This window comes from Leucoraja erinacea, chromosome 20 (genome assembly GCF_028641065.1).
Source record: "Leucoraja erinacea ecotype New England chromosome 20, Leri_hhj_1, whole genome shotgun sequence".
In the NCBI taxonomy this organism is placed as follows: Eukaryota; Metazoa; Chordata; class Chondrichthyes; order Rajiformes; family Rajidae; genus Leucoraja; species Leucoraja erinaceus.
The window spans coordinates 31,370,750-31,391,349 of NC_073396.1; the positions used below are offsets into that span (position 1 = coordinate 31,370,750).

General features: G+C 42.8%; 1 protein-coding gene across 4 annotated transcripts in view; it reads right to left on the minus strand.

The window, feature by feature from the left end:
- fbxl16 (F-box and leucine-rich repeat protein 16) overlaps positions 1–20,600 on the minus strand; it is a 157,853-nt gene that overhangs the window by 101,638 nt on the left and 35,615 nt on the right. The gene's annotated exons all lie outside the window — the stretch shown is intronic.

A 20,600-nucleotide genomic window follows, 5' to 3' on the forward strand; every position in this document is an offset into this window, starting at 1 on the left:
AGTGGCATCAGAGCACCTGGATATACTGCTCATTATTATTTCACCCAGGTAAGACTGAAGATTATTAAATGACACCCATCATTTATTAACCAGTTCCTTATCATATCTGGGTCTGCTCAAATTTGGTGGCTTTCACCCTGAATATTGACACTCACAAAATTCTATGCTCCATTCAACATGCAAGTTTATAGTCAAGTTTTCCAATTCCTTTCTCTTGGTAACTAATAAAGATCGTCTCTAGTACCTGCAGCACTCCGATAGCAACCACTTGTCACAGAACCATTTCTGCTAAAGACAAACATGCGATGGATGCGGAATTTAGTCGGCCCAGCTTTAAAAAATAGTCGCTGGTCACTTGGGATCCTGGCCCCAGAATGTAGCCCATGGATAGGCAATTGTCAAAAATAATTAAAAAATCCCATTACAAGCTGTACCATGTAGTACCCACCAATGTAGTAATTTCCTACGAGATTTCACCAGGGTTTAGGAAAAGATACTTTCTAAGAAGCTATGTTAATAATATATCTTTATATATAATATATTATAACAATAATCTAATAATTTATAATATAACAGCAATACTAATATTGCAAATAATAATACCAATAATACTACTACTAATAATAATAACTAATATTTTTATATATAATAATAATCTTTTCTCTGTGGTTATTCAGAATACCTCTAATGACCAACTCTCCGACAATTGAAATCAAATTCATGAACGCGCATTGTTCTGATTATATACTGTTGCTGCTTTGGAAAGCTGTCATAAATTATTCCCTCCAATCTATGAATACAACTAGTAAATTGCCAAATGCATAAACAAGCAGTTGACTGAACACAGCTCCCAATGAATTATTTCCAGACCCTCCTGGATTATAACTTTACCTACTCCAACACTTCACTGCATGTAATAATTAACTGCCACGATTGAAGTGGAAACTGGTGAAAATTAAGCAGCTGAAACATCTTTCCATATCCTGGGAGCTCTTGTGAATCGTTCTGGATACATTATTCAATAGCTGTATACAATCTTTAATTACCATCTGAGTCTTCGCATAACCGAAAAAATGGTTCTCAAAAAAAGCCTGATATCTATTCCTGCTCCGCTGAGAGATGGTTGGCAGTTTCCACATACACAGTTAACCAATTTGAGTTAGTTTGATCTTATGCTCTCTTTAGGACTCTTAACATGTAAGGTTTTCTTTGCACTAAGATTGTTCCAAAGGTATTATCATCGCCTTAACTCTGACAGCAATTTCTAGGCCTATAGCCATAGAGCTAAACCACATGGGCACAACACCGTTAACCCAACTCATATACGCTGGGCAAGTTCCATAACATTCAGTCCCAGTTGCTTATGTTTGGCCCATATCTCTCTACACCTTTTCTGTCCATGTATCTTCTAAATGTTTTGTACCCACCTCTAGTCTCCGCTATTTCCCTTTCGGAAGCTGTGGTCTCTAGATTTAGACTACTCTGACACAGGCTATTCCCCTATCTATGTCTCTTACCATTTAAAAACATCTAGAATGCCACCACTCAGTCTCTAATGCTCCAGGGGAAAACAAATTCCAGCCCATCCAGCTCTCGTATAACGCAAAGCCTCTAATCCTGATCATTCTATTTTGCACCCTTTCCATATTAATGACACGCTTCCTATATCCTGATGACCAGAACTGTACACGTCTTGTAAAGTACTCTAGTTCCCTCCACTTCCCCTCTTAATCCTCGAATGCATTTCGTTGTCTCTGTACTGTACACTGACAATGACAATTAAAATTGAATCTGAATCTAATCAAACAAAAAAAATGGCTACTCTAGACTCCTCCAGAACCTCATCTGTGGCTAGATTAGATGCAAAGATCTTCATCAGGGCCCCTGCAATCTCCTCTCTTAATAGCCTGGGATTAGAGCCCTTCAGTCCCTGGGGAATTACCCACCTCAATGGTTTTCAAGAGCCCAAACATCTCCTCCTTCTTGATCACAAACTGCCCCAACATATTAGTATTCTCCACACTGGTCTTCTCCTTGGTGAATACAGATGCAAATAACTCATTTAGTATTTCACCTATATCCTCTGACCAGGCACATATTTCCCTCCTTTATCCTTGAGCAGTCCTATCCTCCCTCTGGTTACCATATGCTTTAATGTACGTATAAAAAGCCTGGGATTTTCTTTAATCTGATTGGCAAAACATTCCATGGCCTCTTTTGGCCCTTCTAACCTCCCGATTGAGTTTTTACCTACTTGCTTTCATATTCCACAAAGGCCCAGTCCGCTTTCATATTCCAAAACCTCACATACTCTTCCTTTTTCCTATGACCAAATTTACAACCTCTTTGGTCATCCAAGATTCCCTTATTTTGCCATCCTTATCCCTCTCACTGGAACATGCCAGTCCTGAACTTTGATCAACTGGCCTTTAAATTACTCCGACATGGCAGATGTGAACTTACCCAACGACATCTGCACCAAATTTACTCTCCCTAGTTCCTTCTTAATAATGTGTAGGAAACATAGAAACATAGAAACATAGAAAATAGGTGCAGGAGTAGGCCATTCGGCCCTTCGAGCCTGCACCGCCATTCAATATGATCATGGCTGATCATCCAAATCAATATCCCATACCTGCCTTCTCTCCATACCCCCTGATCCCTTTAGCCACAAGGGCCACATCTAACTCCCTCTTAAATCCAGCCAATGAACTGGCCTCAACTACCTTATGTGGCAGAGAATTCCACAGATTCACCACTCTCTGTGTAAAAAATGATTGTCTCATCTCGGTCCTAAAAGACTTCCCTCTTATCCTTAAACAGTGACCCCTTGTCCTGGACTTCCCCAACATCGGGAATGATCTTCCTGCATCTAGCCTGTCCAACCCCTTAAGAATTTTGTAATTTTCTGCAGTTTTTGGAAGGAACTGCAGATGCTGGTTTACACCGAAGATAGACACAAAATGCTGGAGTAACTCAGTGGGACAGGCTGCATCTCTGCATAGAAGGAATGGGCTCAGTCTGAAGAAGGATCTCGACCCGAAATGTCACCCATTCCTTCTATCCAGAGATGTTGCCTGTCCTTCTTAATGATGTTGTAATCCACCTATCTCCAATTTAGTACCTATCTCCAAGGTCCCTATTCAAAACAATCACAAAGATTATGAAGTTGCGATCACTATCCCCAAAATGCTCTTCCATTGAAACATCAGTCGTCTGGCCAGGCTCGATTCCCAATACCAGATCCATGATGGTCCCTCCTGGAGTCGGACTACCACATACTATGTTAGGAAACCCCCTTGGATAAACCTAACAAATTCTGCCCACCTAAGCCTTTACACTAAGTAGGTCGCATTCAATATTGGAATGTTAAAGATACCCACTACAACAACCCTATTGCTCATGATATACTTCATAGCCGTGTACTCCTGCTTCATACACTTGTCTATCTTTTCTTATCTCAATCATCCACTGACAGTATGGGTGAGAAATCTTCGAAAACAATCCATTAACACAAATGAAATACGTGTCTAGCACACAGCTTGAAATGGGATATTATATTCTCAGTCTGACATTATGAGTTTAATTCTGTGGCAGCTGATCTAATCTGGCTCCTACCAAGGGTGGCACAGTGGTGCTGCTGCCTCACAGTTCCAGAGACCCAGGTCCGATCCTGACTGTGGGTGATGTTGGTGTGGAATTTGTACATTCTCCCTGTGACCACGTGGGTATTCTTCGGGTGCTCCGGTTTCCTCTCCCATTCCAAAAAGACATGCAGGTTTATAGGTTAATTGGCTTCTGTAGATTTCCCCCAGTGTGTAGGACAAAGAACTAGTGCACGGGTGATCGATGGTCAGCGTGGACTCGTTGGCCGAAGGGCCTGTTTCTCATCTCTCAGTCCCATCCTCCAGCTCTATAATCGCCCAAGACTCTACGCTCCAATTCTGACCTTTTGCACATCACTGGCTGCCTTTGGTTTGTAATGAGGCCAATCAGTTATATCTGCTCCAAATCGTGAATTTACTCCTGAAATCCACCTGATCCTTCGTCACTCTCTTTTCTATGAGGTCGTTATTTAAAACCCATTATCAGAATCAGAATCAGAATCACACTTTATTCACCAAGTATGTATTGCAACATACGAGGTCTTTCACCAAACTGTATAACTTCTGTGCTACTACGGATAGACACAAAGATCTGGAGTAACTCAGCGGGTCACACAGCATCTCTGGAGAAAAGGAATAGGTGAGACCCTTCTTCAGACTGAAGTTACTCCAGCATTTTGTGTCTATCTGCGGTTTAAACCAGCATCTGCAGTTCCTTCCTACACGTCCTGTTCTACTACATTATTTTATGGTTCAGTCAAGGTTTGTTTGACGTTTCCTCCTATAAAACTCCTTAGGAATGTTTGTCTCTGTTTTTGCTGGTGACTGTCGTCTATGCATAACCACAACGCATGACTTCACATAACACTGTAAACAATAAATCCAGATAAGTGAGTTTATGTATCTTAATTAGTCACATAGCACAGGTGAGCTTGTACCTTCTGTTAGTCAAAGCCCTCGGGATAAAGGTGTATACCAGTAATAGTTGCACAGCTTGTGAGGTGAGTGACTGTATCAATGCCAATCTCAAATTCAAACAGTAAGCTACTGTTTTAGTACTTTTCACCATCCTTAGTTTGTAAAACGTCTTCTTTAATTCAAAGCTTATGTGGTTTAACTTGGATAAAGATTCATAATTCAGGGAGCAAGGAACATAGAGGCTCAAACCATGAATGGACAACACGCTATTAATGTAGACACAAAATGCTGGAGTAACTCAGAGGGACAGGCAGCATCTCTGGAGAGAAGGAATGGGTGATGTTTCAGGTCGAAACTATTCCTCAGCGCTATTAATCGATTCACACAACCCCAAAAGATAACAATGTCACGTTGTTGGGGTTCTGACAAAACTGGGGAATAGTAAAGAAAGACACAAAATGGTGGCGTAACTCAGTAGGTCAGGCAGCACCTGAAGGACCCGAAACGTCACCCGTTACTGCTCTCCAGAGATGCTGCCTGTCCCACTGAGTTACCCTGGCATTTTGTGTCTATCTTCGGTGTAAACCAGCATTTGCAGTTCCTTCCTGCACATCCGTGGAGAATATGGATAGGTGATGCTTTGGGTTGGGACCTTTCTTCAGACTGACTGCTGGGGTGGGGTGGGGATAGAATGCTGCAGAATAAAGTGCGGCAGGGCAAAGTTGAACACAGGCAAAGGGAGGGAGGGGGGGGGGGGGGGGGGGGGGGGGGGGGGGGGGGGGGATGAGGCAGATGGTTGGACTAAGGCGAGAGATGAACACACAAAGGATTTTGTCTCACACCTTGGATAAGGGAAGGAAATAGTAAATATCAGACTCGTGTCCACTCGACCACTTTGATTCCTGTGCAAAGAAAAACTCTCCCAGCTGATGTCAAGGGTGATATAGTACACAAAATGTACCTGCAGCAAGACTGGCGTGACTAAAACCAACTCATCGAAGAACATTTTCCCAATTCTATGTACTCTAGAAAACGTATGATTTAATGGGCCAATGTTCAAATTGTATTAGTTGCCCACATGGAGTCTCTGACCTCCAATGATCCCCAGATGCAACATCATGGGTATTGTTTGACCGCTTAGCCCATGGAGGTGAAAGTCACGGTTAGTCCCAGTTTCCTCGCCCCCAGGGACATTCCTGCAGCTGGTGCTGGGCTCTGCCAAATGTTCACAGTTTGTTGTTGCTCACCGTTGCATTGGGCAGGAGCAACCTGCTCGCCCCCCCCCCCGAACACCAGGAGAGGAGGCGGAGGGAGTCGACGAAGCTGGCGGACGCTGGACAAAAGGCTGGAAACAAGAACGGCGACCCTTAGGGAACAAGAGCTGAAGAGGGCTGTGCAAGGCCGGGTCGAAGTTTCAGAGCCCTGGACAGAGGGGAAAATTCAATCAGCGCTGAAGTCCCGATGAGGTTGAGATCGCCGTCACGCCCGGCCTAGGCCTCACATTTTCAGGGGGACTTCTGAGGGGGATGTCAAGCTGTACTAACGGGGAGATTGTGCTCCTGTGTGTGGATAATCTTGCTGATCTGTATACAAAAAAAGGAATTACACTGTACCTTGGCACGCGTGATAACAAAGAAACCAGGATTCACCAACCAGAGTGATGAAGAGGAAATGAAGGAAGGAACTGCAGATGCTAGTTTAAACCGAAGATAGACACAAAAAGCTGGAGTAACTCAGCGGGTCGGACAGCATTGCAGTTGGAAACGAATAGTTGACGTTTTGGGTCGAGACTGTAGAGTCGGAGAGCAGGAGGAATCACAGAGAGGGAGCAGTGAGAGAGGATGATGCAGGACTCTCGTCAGAGAGGAGCAGAACTTCTTCAAAGTAGAAACGTCACCTATTCCTTTTCTCCAGAGATGCTGTCTGACCCCCCGATTTACTCCAGCTTTTTGTATCTATCTTTGATGAAGAGGAAACTTCATCTAGTTTTTATTAGAGCAGACGGAGGAAGAAATGGATTTAATCCAGATTGTTGATTGCTCACGGAAGTACCTGCACTTCTTGCTTCCTCAGAGTAGCAGCTTTACAGAGATTGCACTTGTCTCCCAATACAGATGTCCTTCAATATCTGGAGACCCTGACTGTTCCCTGGAGAGTGTCCATTGTCATCCTGCACAGAGGAAACATGTCCCACGGACCCTGTTCCTCACCAGAATTGAAGGAAATTTTAAGGAAAACCTTTTGCATTTCGGACGAAGGGTCTCAGACCCAAAACCATGAGTGTTTCTCTAAATGGTCCACTGAACTTTTAAGCATTTCCAGCATTTTCTTTTTTCTCGTCAGGCTTCCAGCATCTACAGTTTTTGATTTTCTCTCCATTTCCATCTGGCCTAAAACAAATTTGCCTCCAGCTCAGTTCTGTTTAAACAGGATTAGTTGGTACATGATGTTCTTTTGCAGGACATGGCCTTAGGATAAATAATAGTTATAATAGTTCATAAAGTTGGATTCAGCATTGATCTACATATCATTAGCAGACAGAGATTATATAAAAACTCACCATATAATTAATCATTTGCAATGAAGTTATTACTTGATCACAATACAATATTATTCAATGTGAAAGACACCACGGTCTTAATAAGTAAGGTGGTGATAGTCTAGGTCTTGATGAAATGACTAGAAGGGTCTCGACCCAAAAGGTCACCCAATCCTTCTATCCAGAGATGCTGCCTGTCCTGCTGAGTTACTCCAGCATTTTGTGTCTATCATAGAAACATAGAAACATAGAAAATAGGTGCAGGAATAGGCCATTCGGCCCTTCGAGCCTGCACTGCCATTCAATATGATCATGGCTGATCATCCAACTCAGTATCCTGTACCTGCCTACTCTCCATACCCCCTGATACCTTTAGCCACAAGGGCCACATCTAACTCCCTCTTAAATATAGCCAATGAACTGGCCTCAACTACCTTCTGTGATTATGAAATGACAATAGTTTTAGATGATATTTCTAAGATTGGATATCTCTGGTTTTAGGCAATGTGTTTCTCAAACTATCAACAATTGGTTTATTTTATAAATCTGAACAAAAAGCAGAAAATGCTGAAAGGTTACAAGTTATCTATGGGCATCTATGAAAGAAAGACACAGATTAACACTTTGTATAGATCTACAACTGAAGCATTCAACAATTCATTCCCCTTAGACCCTAGTTGGTGTTCTGGTAAGAAAATTGAAGCAATTTTGGTATTCATTCTTTTTTTGTGGAGATTCAGTTGAAGTCTAATTGCAAAGCTCCATCATTTTAATGTTCATCATCTTAAAATGCCAAAGGTAGCTCTCAATTCATGAGAATCACTCCATCAATATACAGTGTGTAACAATATCTTACTATAGCAGTCTCACAAATTCATTCTCAATCCATGCACGATGAAATAAGCTAAATCTTTAGAGTATGTGTAGTAAGGCCTGGGAAGAGTGGACGTGGAGATGATGTTTCCACTAGTGGGAGATTCTAGGACCAGACGCCATAGTCTCAGAATAAAATGACGTGCCTTTAGAAAAGAGATGAGGAGAAATTTCTTTAGTCAGAGGGTGGTGAATCTGTGGAATTCTTTACCACAGAAGGCTGTGGAGGCCAAGTCAATGGATATTTTTAAGGCAGAGATAGATAGGTTCTTGATTAGTATGGGTGTCCGAGATTATGGGGAGAAGGCAGGAGAATGGAGTTAAGAGCGAGAGATAGATCAGCCATGATTGACTGGTGGTGTAAACTTGATGGGCCGAATGGTCTAACTCTACTCCTATTCCTTATGTCCTTATGGCATATAGACCAGATACAGAAATGGGCAGAGAAATGGCAGATGGAGATTAATCCGAGCAAGTGTGAGGTGTGTACTTTGTGTGGTCGGAATACAAGGGGAAGTATATAGATAATGAGAGGACTCTTAACTGCGTGGATGCACAGAAGGATCAGAGGGATTAAGTCTAAACTCCCTGAAAGTGGGAACACAAGTAGATAGTGTAATGAAGGCTTTGGCACATTTAGTTTAAGAGTCTGGAAATCATGATGCAGCTTTATAGGACTTTGCTTAGGCTTCATATTGCAATCAGTTCTGGTCACCACATTATAGCGCATGTAGAGATTTTGGAAAGGGAGTAGAAGAGATTTATTAGAATGATGCCTGGATTAGGGGGTATTAGCTACAAGAAGAGGTTGGATAGACTTGGATTGTTCTGTCTGGAGCACCAAAAAAAAATGAAAAAATGAAATGATTCAATTTATTGTCATTGTCAGTGTACAGTACAGAGACAACGAAATGCATTTTTAGCATCTCCCTTGAAAGGGAGACACAGGGCGTCGCGGTGTGCCCGCGCCTGCCGCCGTAACATTCCATTACAGGCAAAGGTGGGTGAAGTGTCTTGCCCAAGGACACAACGACAGTATGCACTCCAAGCGGGATTTGAACCGGCTACCTTCCGGTCGCCAGCCGAACTCTTAGCCCATTGTGCTATCTGTCTGTCAACCAGAGGTTGAGGGGGGACTTGATAGAAGTATTTAAATTGATCAGAGGCATAGATGGTGCATGCCAGAACCTTTCCGCAAGGGTGGAAATGTCCAAGACTTGCAGGCTTAATTTTAAGGTAAGAGGAGCAAAGTTTAAAGGGGATGTGCAGGACAAGTTTTTTACACAGAGGGTTGTGGGTGGTTGGAACGGCTGCCAGGGGTGGTGGTGGAGGCAGGTACAAAGGTACATTTAAGAAGCTTTTAGATCGACACATTTAGTTTTAGTGATATAGTATGGAAACAGGCCCTTCAGCACACCGAGTGGCGTGCCGACCAGCAATTCCGTATACCAACACTATCCTACACACTAGGGACAATTTACAATTTTTTAACCCAAGCCAAATTGACCTATAAATCTGAACATCTTTGGAGTGTGGGAGGAAACTGGAGCACCCAGGGAAGACCACACGGTCACGGGGAGAACGTACAAACTCCATACAGACAACACCCGTAGTCGGGATCGAACTCGAGTCTCTGGCGCAGTAAGGCAGCAAATCTACCTCTGCACCACTGTGCGGCCCTTAAATATGCATGGATATGCAGAGGATGGTGGGATGTGGATCATATGTAGGCTATTGTAGGCTGGGGGTCCTTGTTCATTAGCCTATGAAAGTAAGCATGCAGGTACAGCAGGCAGTGAAGAAAGCGAATGGCATGTTGGCCTTCATAACAAGAGGAATCGAATAAAGGAGCAATGAGGTCCTTCTGCAGTTGTACAGAGCCCTAGTGAGACCACATCTGGAGTATTGTGTGCAGTTTTGGTCCCCTCATTTGAGGAAGGACATTCTTGCTATTGAGGGAGTGCAGCGTAGGTTTACAAGGTTAATTACCGGGATGGCGGAACTGTCGTATGCTGAGAGAATGGAGCAGCTGGGCTTGTACACTCTGGAGTTTAGAAGGATGAGACGGGATCTCATTGAAACATATAAGATTGTTAAGGGTTTGGACACGCTAGAGGCAGGAAACATATTCCCGATGTTGGGGGAGTCCGGAACCAGGGGCCACAGTTTAAGAATAAGGAGTAAGCTATTTAGAACGGAGACGAGGAAACTCTTTTTCTCACAGAAAGTGGTGAGTCTGTGGAATTCTCTGCCTCGAAGGGCGGTGGAGGCAGGTTCTTTGGATGCTTTCAAGAGAGAGCTAGATAGGGCTCCAAAAAATAGCAGAGTCAGGGGATATGGGAAGAAGACAGGAACGGGGTACTGATTGGGGATGATCAGCCATGATCACATTGAATGGTGGCGCTGGCTCGAAGGGCCGAATGGCCTACTCCTGCACCTATTGTCTATTGAGATTAGTTTTTTCTTGACATCATGTTTGGCACTGACATTGTGGGCCAAAGGACCTGTTCCTGTCATGTACTGTTCTATGTTTTATGAGGTGTGTGCAGTTGAATGAAATGCCATTTTTGACAAGCAGTGACCTGGTAACGGAGTATATTAAAATTTTCAATCGTAGATCGAAACCAAAAAGAACCGTGGCAACCTGAAGAGTGGAAGAATGGAGGGACTTAAGGAATCCAAAGAATGTTGGATCCAAGATCTGAAGGTCATGTAATGCCAAGAAATCTAAAGTATGTCAAAGCCAATGCAAAGAATGTTGAAGGAATTTAGTTAAGTCACATACTTGAATGATACAGGAACATTAGAAATCTGACTGGAACTGTATCACACAGAAAGAGCCTTGATGTGGGAACAAAATCTGCAGGAATGTTTAATGCTCAAAATTAGTTCCACCGGTCACACATTAAATTACAAGAAATGATCATTAATTTATTTTGCAGATGAAAAATCCAAGGTGAGATTAGCACACATTATAAAATCAGAGATTTACAGATAGAAAGACGTCAGTCAGCCTCTGACAGACAACACTGAACAAACCAAGGATGATTCACATAGAGAAGGTGAAGTAACCTTTTCATTACAGTGGAGGGAAGACACAATCACAAATTTAAAATTAAAGAAATATAAAATCAAATTACAAATTTCGCAGAAATAGAACAGGTTCCAAAACATAAATATTGCCGGAATATCACTGAGATATCAATCATCATCGTCGTCATTCCAAATTCATTGTCACTTTAGACAATGAACGTACAAACTCCATACAGACAACACCCGTAGTCGGGATCGAACTCGAGTCTCTGGCGCTGTAAGGCAGCAACTCCACCTCTGCTTTTCTCAGCTGGTTTTAATATCCATTAATATTACTGGATTTGGGAAGAGGATTTCCTCATCAGGAACTGCTGATGTAATTAACAATAAAACGGTTGTCAAAAATTAACCAAAACTTAATATGGATTGTTATCTTTTGCAGATAAATCAATTTTGTTAAACTATTTTTGCATTTGTAAGTGCACCTCAGGTCATAACATAAGATTAAGCCAATTTTAAAGAATTTTTAAGAAAAGGCTTGTGAGCATAATTTAATGCAGTCTGCTTCACATGAAGGAAACTGATGAACAAGTAGATTCTCAGTAATACACTTTCAGCTTGATTCAGAACTCAATATGCCTTTTTTTTATCATCTTCACTATTATTGAGTCAGATCAGAAAAAGACTGCTAGCCGGGCGGCACGGTGGCGCAGCGGTAGAGTTACTGCCTCACAGCGCCAAAGACCCGGGTTCTATCCTGACTATGGGTGCTGTTTGACTGGGGCTTGTACTTTCTCCCCGTGACATGTGTGGGGTTTCCCCGGGATCTCCTGTTACCTCCCACATGGCAAAGATTATAGATTGTAAATTGTCCTTTGTGCGTGTAGGATAGTGCGGGGATCACTGGTTTGTGCAGACTCAATGGGCTGAAGGGCCTGTTTCCATGCTACCCTACCTCCTCACCAAAATTAATGACAATGGCTTCAGCGTCCTATCACCTGCACTGGAAGAGTAAGGGAAGAGAGGACACACCTGATCGATTATTGGGAGAATTGTCTTACTGATCAATGGGTTTCAAAGCTTGGTTCCTTGATTGATTTTTCTTACTTACTCTGTCTAAGTCACGTTAGCTGCTAGTCAGAGAACCTTCCACATTTCATACAGCACCAATACTGCCTGCTGAGCTATGGGATCACATTTTGCTAATTGCCCTAAAAATTACTCCGCTATCAGAAATATTTCACCTCAGACTCCTTCTAGGATGCTACAAGGCACACATTCCACATCTCCCAGCCTCCGGGCACTGCTGCATCACAAAGTCTCCACTATCTTCGTAACCAGAGCTATTCAGAACATTACTTAATCAATGACAAGCCAAGAGGCAGGATGAGGGCATTTTGGGATTTGCTAGAGTGGTCAGCTTTTCTTGTGCTTAGGACATCATTGATTGCACTTATAGAGTTAGAGGATAGGCCAGGAGCTCTCCTTCCACAGAAAAGCCATAAATCCTTTCCCTGAATTACAACAATGACCACAATTCAACAGGTAATTAATTGGCAGTGAAATGCCTCCCCTTTAACCTTATGCTGTTAAATGCTTATGCTGTATGAAGATTGACTGAGGGGAACATTAGCCTGGAGGTGCTTTCATCTTGTGATGCTATTCCCCCGCTGCTGCTGTCCTCCAGAGTATTGAAAGGTAATAAGAATATGCTCTCTGCAAAGCAACCAGACCAGACAGAATGAGGCCCAGTGCAAGTTGGAGGAACAGCACCTCATATTTCACTTGCGCAGCTTACACCCCAGCGGTATGAATATTAACTTCTCTAACTTCAATCCTTTGCTTTCTCTCTCTCTCTCTCTCTCTCTCCATCTCTCCCATTTCCGTCTGAAGAAGGGTTTCGGCCCGAAACGTTGCCTATTTCCTTCGCTCCATAGATGCTGCTGCACCCGCTGAGTTTCTCCAGCTTTTTTGTGTAATCTCCCATTTCCTAGTTCTCTGACCAGTCTGATTGTCCCCCTGATTAGGTTTTATTCGCTCTTTTGCTTCGTTGTCACCTTCTCCTTACTAACAATGATCGATTCCACATTTTCCTTCAGCCTCACCTGTCTTCACACCTTATACTTCCTTGTCTCCCTCTCCCCTGACTCTCGGTCAGCAGAAGGGCAAACATCATAAGGCAGGGGTCAACCGGAAAGCCTCTTGCCACTTATTGCACTGATGTATGCATGGTGGACCTCTGCTGTTCAAAAATGCTAATTTATCCGAGCCCCAGTTTAATCCGAAAATCTACAAAGCCATCACTGGAGCTTCAAGTTCAAGGTTGTGGGTGCTGCGCATCAGCTGCCCCGCCAGCAGCGTGTTCGTTATTTCAACATTGTTTTGTTTTGTTTCTTATGTCCAAATGTTTGTTTTAGTGTCTCTCGGTATGTCTTATGTGGGGGGGGGGGGGGGGGGAAGGGGAAAATGTTTTTCAGTCACTTCCTCGAGGGAGAGGCAACTTTTTCCATGTCGCTTCTCCGCCTCCCTCGCGGTTTAACGGCTTGGATTGGTGCGGCCTTTCCCAGAGTCGGGCCCAGAGCTTCAGCAGCTGGCGCAGCGTGGACTTTTCCACCGCCATTTCTTACTTACTCTGTCTAAGCCAAGTTAGCTGCTAGTCAGTGAACCTTCCACTTCTCATACAGGCCCAACACTGTCTGCTGAGCTATGGAATCACATTTAGCTAATTGCCCTGAAAATTATTCCACTTTCAGAAATACTTCACCTCAGACTCCTACTAGGATGCTACAAGGCACATATTCCACATCTCACAGCCTCTGTACAGTGCTGCATTACAAAGTCTCCACTATCTTCTTAACCAGAGCTATTCAGATCATTACTTAATCAATGACAAGCCAAGAGCAGGATGAGGGCATTTTGGGAGTCAGGCTGCTATTCTGTTGTTGCTTGGGTCAGTCGGGAAACATGACATCGTCCGGTCTGACGGATCCCCTTTCAATTACAAAGTCGTCTTCAAAAAGGTTTCAGCTATTTGTCCAATAATAAACTAATGGAAAGGAATAAGAGGAGATGTTTTCGGCCCACACAGTTGTACAGTCTAAATAGATGTGAACAAGCTTTCTGGGTGAGCTTTTCCAGTGCTTATTGATGAGACACTTGTTGTTGCCAGAGACTCTGGGCTCAAACAGCACATCACACTGGGCCCTCACTGGCCCACAAACAACACATCTCTCCTGGGGAGCATTGGATCAACTAGTCTTTCTCCAGACTTGTTTCTAAAACAATTATTTGGACTATTTTGTCCTGCAGGAAAACAAGTGGTGTGTATGTCGTGACTGAAATAGACAATAGACAATAGACAATAGGTGCAGGAGTAGGCCATTCGGCCCTTCGAGCCAGCACCGCCATTCAATGTGATCATGGCTGATCATCCACAATCAGTACCCCATTCTTGCCTTCACCCCATATCCCCTGACTCTGCTATCTTTAAAAGCCCTATCTAGCTCTCTCTTTAAAGTATCCAGAGAACCGGCCTCCACCGCCCTCTGAGGCAGAGAATTCCACAGACTCACAGCTCTCTGTGAGAAAAAGTGTTTCCTCTTCTCCGTTCTAAACGCCTTACACCTTATTCTTAAAATGTGGCTTCTGGTTCTGGACTCCCCCAACATCGGGAACATGTTTCCTGCCTCTAGCGTGTCCAACCACTTAATAATCTTATGTTTCAATAAGATTCCCTCTCATCCTTTTAATTTCAAGAGTAAACAAGCCCAGTCGCTCCATTCTCTCAGCATATGACAGTCCCGACGCCCCAAGAATTAACCTTGTAAACCTACGTTGAACTCCCTCAATAGCAAGAATGTCCTTCCTCAAATTAGGAGACCAAAACTGCACACAATACTCCAGTGTTGTCTTACCAAGGTCCTGTACAACTGCAGTAGGACCTCCTTGCTCCTATACTCAAATCTGGATACAGGGATTGTAATAAATGAAAAGTAGTACTCACTCTTACTATTGCTGTAAGTCATTGTGACATTTTATCTACTGTCTCAGGTTCCTGGGGATGACAGTCCTGGTGTTCAGCCCTTCTGTAATGTACTGAGAGTAGTTGGCAACCCTCCCAGTGTAGCTCGAGAACAGAAATTCACTCCTCCTTATCCCCGAGCTTCTCCAAGGGTCTGGGAACTGATCCAAGACTCACCTTCTCACATTACACTAATTAAAAGAGCCCAAGGAAACATAGTCCTGGTTTACAAGGTGCATTCCCACTGTAAATAGGCTCCTGGCTGACCAGTTCAAATTTGTTCCCTAGAAGGTTGAACAGTTTGCTCTCAGATCTATAAACCTGCCAGTTTATAATGAAACTCAAGGTTAAAATAGCCCAGGATTGTACTTGGCCCAAATCCTACCCTAGTCATACTTGTACTCTACATTGAAACAGACCCTTCGGCTCTGTGCCGACCAAGTTGCCTAAAAAAGCCAATCTCACTCGCTTCCATATGGCCCAACCATTCCGATCCATGTACCTGTCCAAGTGTCTTTTAAATGATGTAATTACGCCCACTTTCTCATGCAGCTCGTTTCATAAACATACCATCCTCCGATCCCTTTTAAATCTTTCCCTTCTCGCCTTAAAGGAATCCTCTCTAGTTTTAGAATCCCCTACCTTGGGAAAAGACTGTGGCTATTCACCTTATGAAGGTCCCTCATGCTTTTATAACCCCTGTAAGATCAACCCTGCCTCAGCCTCCATACTCCAGGGAAAAAAGACGCAGCCTATCCAGCCTATCCTTGTAACTCAACCCTTCCAGACCTGGTATCATCCTCATCAATCTAATGGCATCCTTCCTCTAGCAGGGTGACCAGAACTACTCCAAATTTGCCCTGACTAATGTGTAATACACCTGTAACATGACATCACAGCTCCCGTGTTCAATACATTGATCGATAACAGCAAGCATACTCAACTATTTCTTCACCACCCTGCCTAGTTGTGTTGCCATTTTCATAGAACTATGTACCTGCACCCCTGTGTCTCAATCTTCTATAACATAGGGCCAAGCGCCATACCTTTTTTTACTGTGCAAGTCCTGCCCTAGTTTGTAAACCAAAATGCAACACTTCTCATTTATCTGAATTAAACTCCATCACTCATTCCTCTGCCCATTGCCCCAGTTGATCAAGATCCCACTGTAATCTGAGAGAGCCTTCTTCATTGTGCTCTTTGCCACTAACTTTAGTGTCATCCACACGTTCACCAATGACGCCTCCTACATTCACATCCAAATCATAAATAAAAATAAAGAACTGTAGTCCCAGCAGTGAACCATGTGACCCACCGCTAATCACAGGCCTGCCATCTGAAAACCGGCCCTCTACCACCACCCTCGGTCTTCTACCCTTCAAGCCAATTTTGTATCCAATTGGCAAGCTCGTGCTGGATCCCATGTGAGCTAAACTGCAGACCCGCCTCCTGTGTGGTAACATGTCAAAGGCCTTGCTAAAGTCTAGTCTAGTTTAGTTTAGTATCATTTAGTTTAGTTTAGTTTAGTTTAGAGATACAGTGTGGAAATATGCCCGTCAGCCCACCGAGCCTGCACCGGCCAACAATCAACCCGTACATTACTTCTATGCTCCACTCCAGGGACAATTTACAGAAGCCAATTAACCTACAAATCCGCACATTTTTGGAGTGTGGAAGGAAACCGGAGAACCTGGAGTAAACCCACGCGGTCACAGGGAGAATGTATAAACTCTGTACAGACAACACCCATGGTCAGGATTGAACCTGGGTCGCTGGGTCTCTGGTGCAGTAAGGCAGCAACTCTACCAATGCACCACCATGCCACCCGAACAATTTAGAATCCATGTAGCCCATCCAAGCCCATGCAGGTAACGTCCACTGCAATGCCCTCATCATTCATCTTAAAAAGCTTCAAAAAAAGCAATGAAGATCAGAAGACACAGTTTCTCATGCACAAAGCCATGCCCCAAACTCAGTTCTGGGGTTTTCAAATGCATGTAGATCCTTTGTCTCAGTATCAACTCCAGTCATCTAAATGCCACTGATGTTAGATTCACTAGTCTGTAGTTCCCAGGCTTTTCCTTGCAGCCTTTCGTAAATACACACACATCCTTAGCCACCTTCCAGTCTTCCGGCACCTCATCCATGGTGATTGATGTTATAAATATCAGTCAGGGATCCTGCAAGTTATTCCCTAGCTGTCCACAATTCTAGGATATACATGAACAGAGTGATGCGATGTATCTATTTTTATGCATTTTAATGATATATATATAATATGTGTATTTGTGAGTATGTGCATATACACACTCATTGAACTAGTTTTTCCCTCTCTCGTTTATTATATTGTTTCCAGTGTACTATGTTTACATATTCCGTTGTGCTGCAGCAAGTAAGAATTTTGTTGTTCTAAGTGGGACATATGACAATAAAACACTCTTGACTATCTTAAAATCTCCAGCACCTCCTCGTCTGTAATATGGACCCTCTTTAAACCAGGACTGTATAGTCGGAGTCGTTGAGTCGGACGTCGAGTCGGGGTCTGAGCATTTTTGGTGCTGCTGGAGTCGGAGTCGGTGAAAAAGTTTTGACTACGACCTCAACATAAATTTCAGAGACTACGTAAATCGGAAATAAATCCAACTTTTTAAACATACCGTACACTTTATTCCTACCCGAGAGAATGAGAAATCACATGTGCTGCCATCTGGGAGACTAATCAGAACAGTATCAGGGTTAAACACATTATTTTGAGGGCTATTATATAAATGATTAGGGGTTATTTCACCTAATTGGCTTTGGAAACCGTGCTTTCAGCTACATGGGAACATAATTCTAGATTGATTCTCCAAATTTCCAAGCCTCTATCCCTTCTCTTTCCCTATGATATTCTATAAAAATTACTTTAAAAAGGACTGAAAATGTAATTTTTATCCAAAATATGATCCTGGACTACCAATCATCTTAAATGCAACCTCACTTGTGTGCCTTGTGTTGATTATATTATTTATGAAGAAAGGTTGCAGTCACTTTGATCACTTCATGATCGCTCCAGGCTGCTGCTACTGATTTCTGCCATATCCCTGTAAGCTGCACACTGTTGCTTTAGGAATAATAATAACAAAAGCCAAGGAATATAAATGTGTTTTAATACTGGTTTTGAAGATGGACAGTGAGGGGGCCTGTCTGATGTGCAACGGCAGAGTGTTCCATAGTGCCGGAGCAGCAACAGAGAAGGCTCTATCCCCTCTTAGCTTCCGCTTAGACCTCGGTACCTCCAGGAGCAGCTGATCAGCTGACCTGAGGCACCAGGCAGGAGCGTATGCATGAAGCAGCTCAGAGAGGTAAGGCGGGGCGAGCCCATTTAAATAGCATCAATAGCATCAAACTCCATGCTCAAGAGGTATCAGAGCAGACATGAACATTGCATGCATTGCAATCATCTCCAAAGTGCAGCTACTAAATGACTGAAACTGCCCTTACAGTTCTCGATCCGAAATGTCACCTATTCCTTTTCTCAAGAGTTGCTGTCTGACCTGCTGAGTTACTCCAGCTTTTTGTGTCTACCTTATAGATCTTTTCCTTGGTAGACAGTGTGTATTTTTTATCGGAGTGCAATTTCATAGAGTTCTAATGTGTAGAAAGGAACTGCAGATGTTGGTCTATACTGAAAATAGACACAAAGTGCTGGAGTAACTCAGCGGGTCAGGCAGCAATTCTGGCGAACACGGATGGGTGACGTTTCGGGTCTGATGAAGGGTCCCGCCCTGAAACGTCACCCCATCCTTTTTCTCCAGAGATGCTGCCTGGCCTGCTGAGTCACTCTAGCACTTTGTGTCTATCATTCATAGAGTTTGTCAGAGTCAATAAGGCATTGAAGGAGGCCATTTAGCCATTGCTGCAACATTGAGAATTCGGTGAGTGTGGTTAATTTGGTAACATTTAGTTACGTTTTGCATTTGGAATTTAACCTTGAAGTTTTCTTTACAACATTAGTTATTAACAAGCTACCAGCCAGTTGTTAAAACTAGCTGTTAATTAGACTGTCAGAAGAAATTGGGCTTATGTGATAAATACATTCAGCAAAGGCCAAACATCAGCCTTTTGATGTTAAATTAATGGAATTTAAGCAAGATTTTCTTGGTGGTTTAAAAGAAGTAGAGAAATATGATCGCTCATCTAAACTTACAGTGCAATAAGTCACCCCTGCTTATCCAGAAATAGTCAAATTTGCAGCAATGATAGTAACAGCCATACCACCCACTCAGGTCAGCGTGGAGAGACTGTTCTCTGTACTGAAAGTAATTAAATCAGATTTAAAGGCTTCGATGAAAGAGGATCTGGCAGAAGTAATTCTGTTCCTAAGGACAAGTTATTAATACATTTTAGGTATGTACTTTTGTAGCAAACTTAACTACCTACGCATTTAGTTTTAATTTCTATTGCACTTGAGAATTATTTTTTGTCATAATTTAGCCATTTAGCTCATACCTGTGGTAGTTTAATACATTTTGGAATAGTGCCTTTATAATTATTTAATTCAATGGAATTTTAATTTGGTCATGGCCCTATATGTATTTTTTTTTTCTTGTAGCATAATGAATTATATATATATTTCAAGAATAAACAATAAAAACGCACAACAGCTAAGCTACAACCATTAGACTCAAAACTTTAAGGACATGGATTCAAAAAATAGCCTGATGATTCATGTAGTTCTTATGAAATGCCATCTTGTGCAACGTCATCATAGCAGATTTAGAATTATTATACCTCGGGGTTGGGGTCCGAGTCGGTCAGAGTCGGATACACAAGAAATTAAGGAAGTCGGAGTCGGGTGTTTTGGGTAGCGGCTCCTGCTTTAAACAATCACTATTAACTTCCATGCATTTCCTAGCCTCCATGTTTTTCTCCAAGGCACAAACTTGTTAGATTGGAATCTTTGTCCTGAACACCTGGCTTTGGCAAAATCTATTTTTCACAACTCCAGTGCAAACATTGGGATCGTCTTGATCTTTGAGGTTGTTTTAACAAAATGGTGGTCAGCTACTTTCAAGTAAAACAAAATCAATAAAATCAACGTTAAAATAAACAGCCTTATTGCACAGCAAAATCAACGATGGGACATTGGTGACATTAGTATTATTATTTTAGTGTACTTGTTTGAAGATAACCAACGACTGAAATTCAAATTGTTTTGTGGTCAAATTGTAAAAGTGGATCGGAAAGGTTGAGGGGAATACAGGCAAAATAGATGAGCTTAGATGGAGATCTAGGTCAGCATGGATGGGTTGGGCTGAAGGGCCTGTCTCCATGCTGTACCACTCTAAGACTCTAAGTGGCAATATTAACTAAAGTTGGAGTTGGAGCTGGAGCTGGAGATGGAGCCCACCGATTGTCTTTGATAAATTGTCACATTGAAGTAATTATTTACGAGATTCACTAAATGGGAGATGTTAGGCTTTGTGTAGTATGGAACTGCAGATGGTGGTTTACACTGAAGGTGGACACAAGATGCTGGAGTAACTCAGAGCGTCAAGCAGCATCTTCGAGAGAAAAGGAAGGGGTGGCATTTCGGGTCGAGATGCTTCCTCAGACTGGGGAAGGGTCT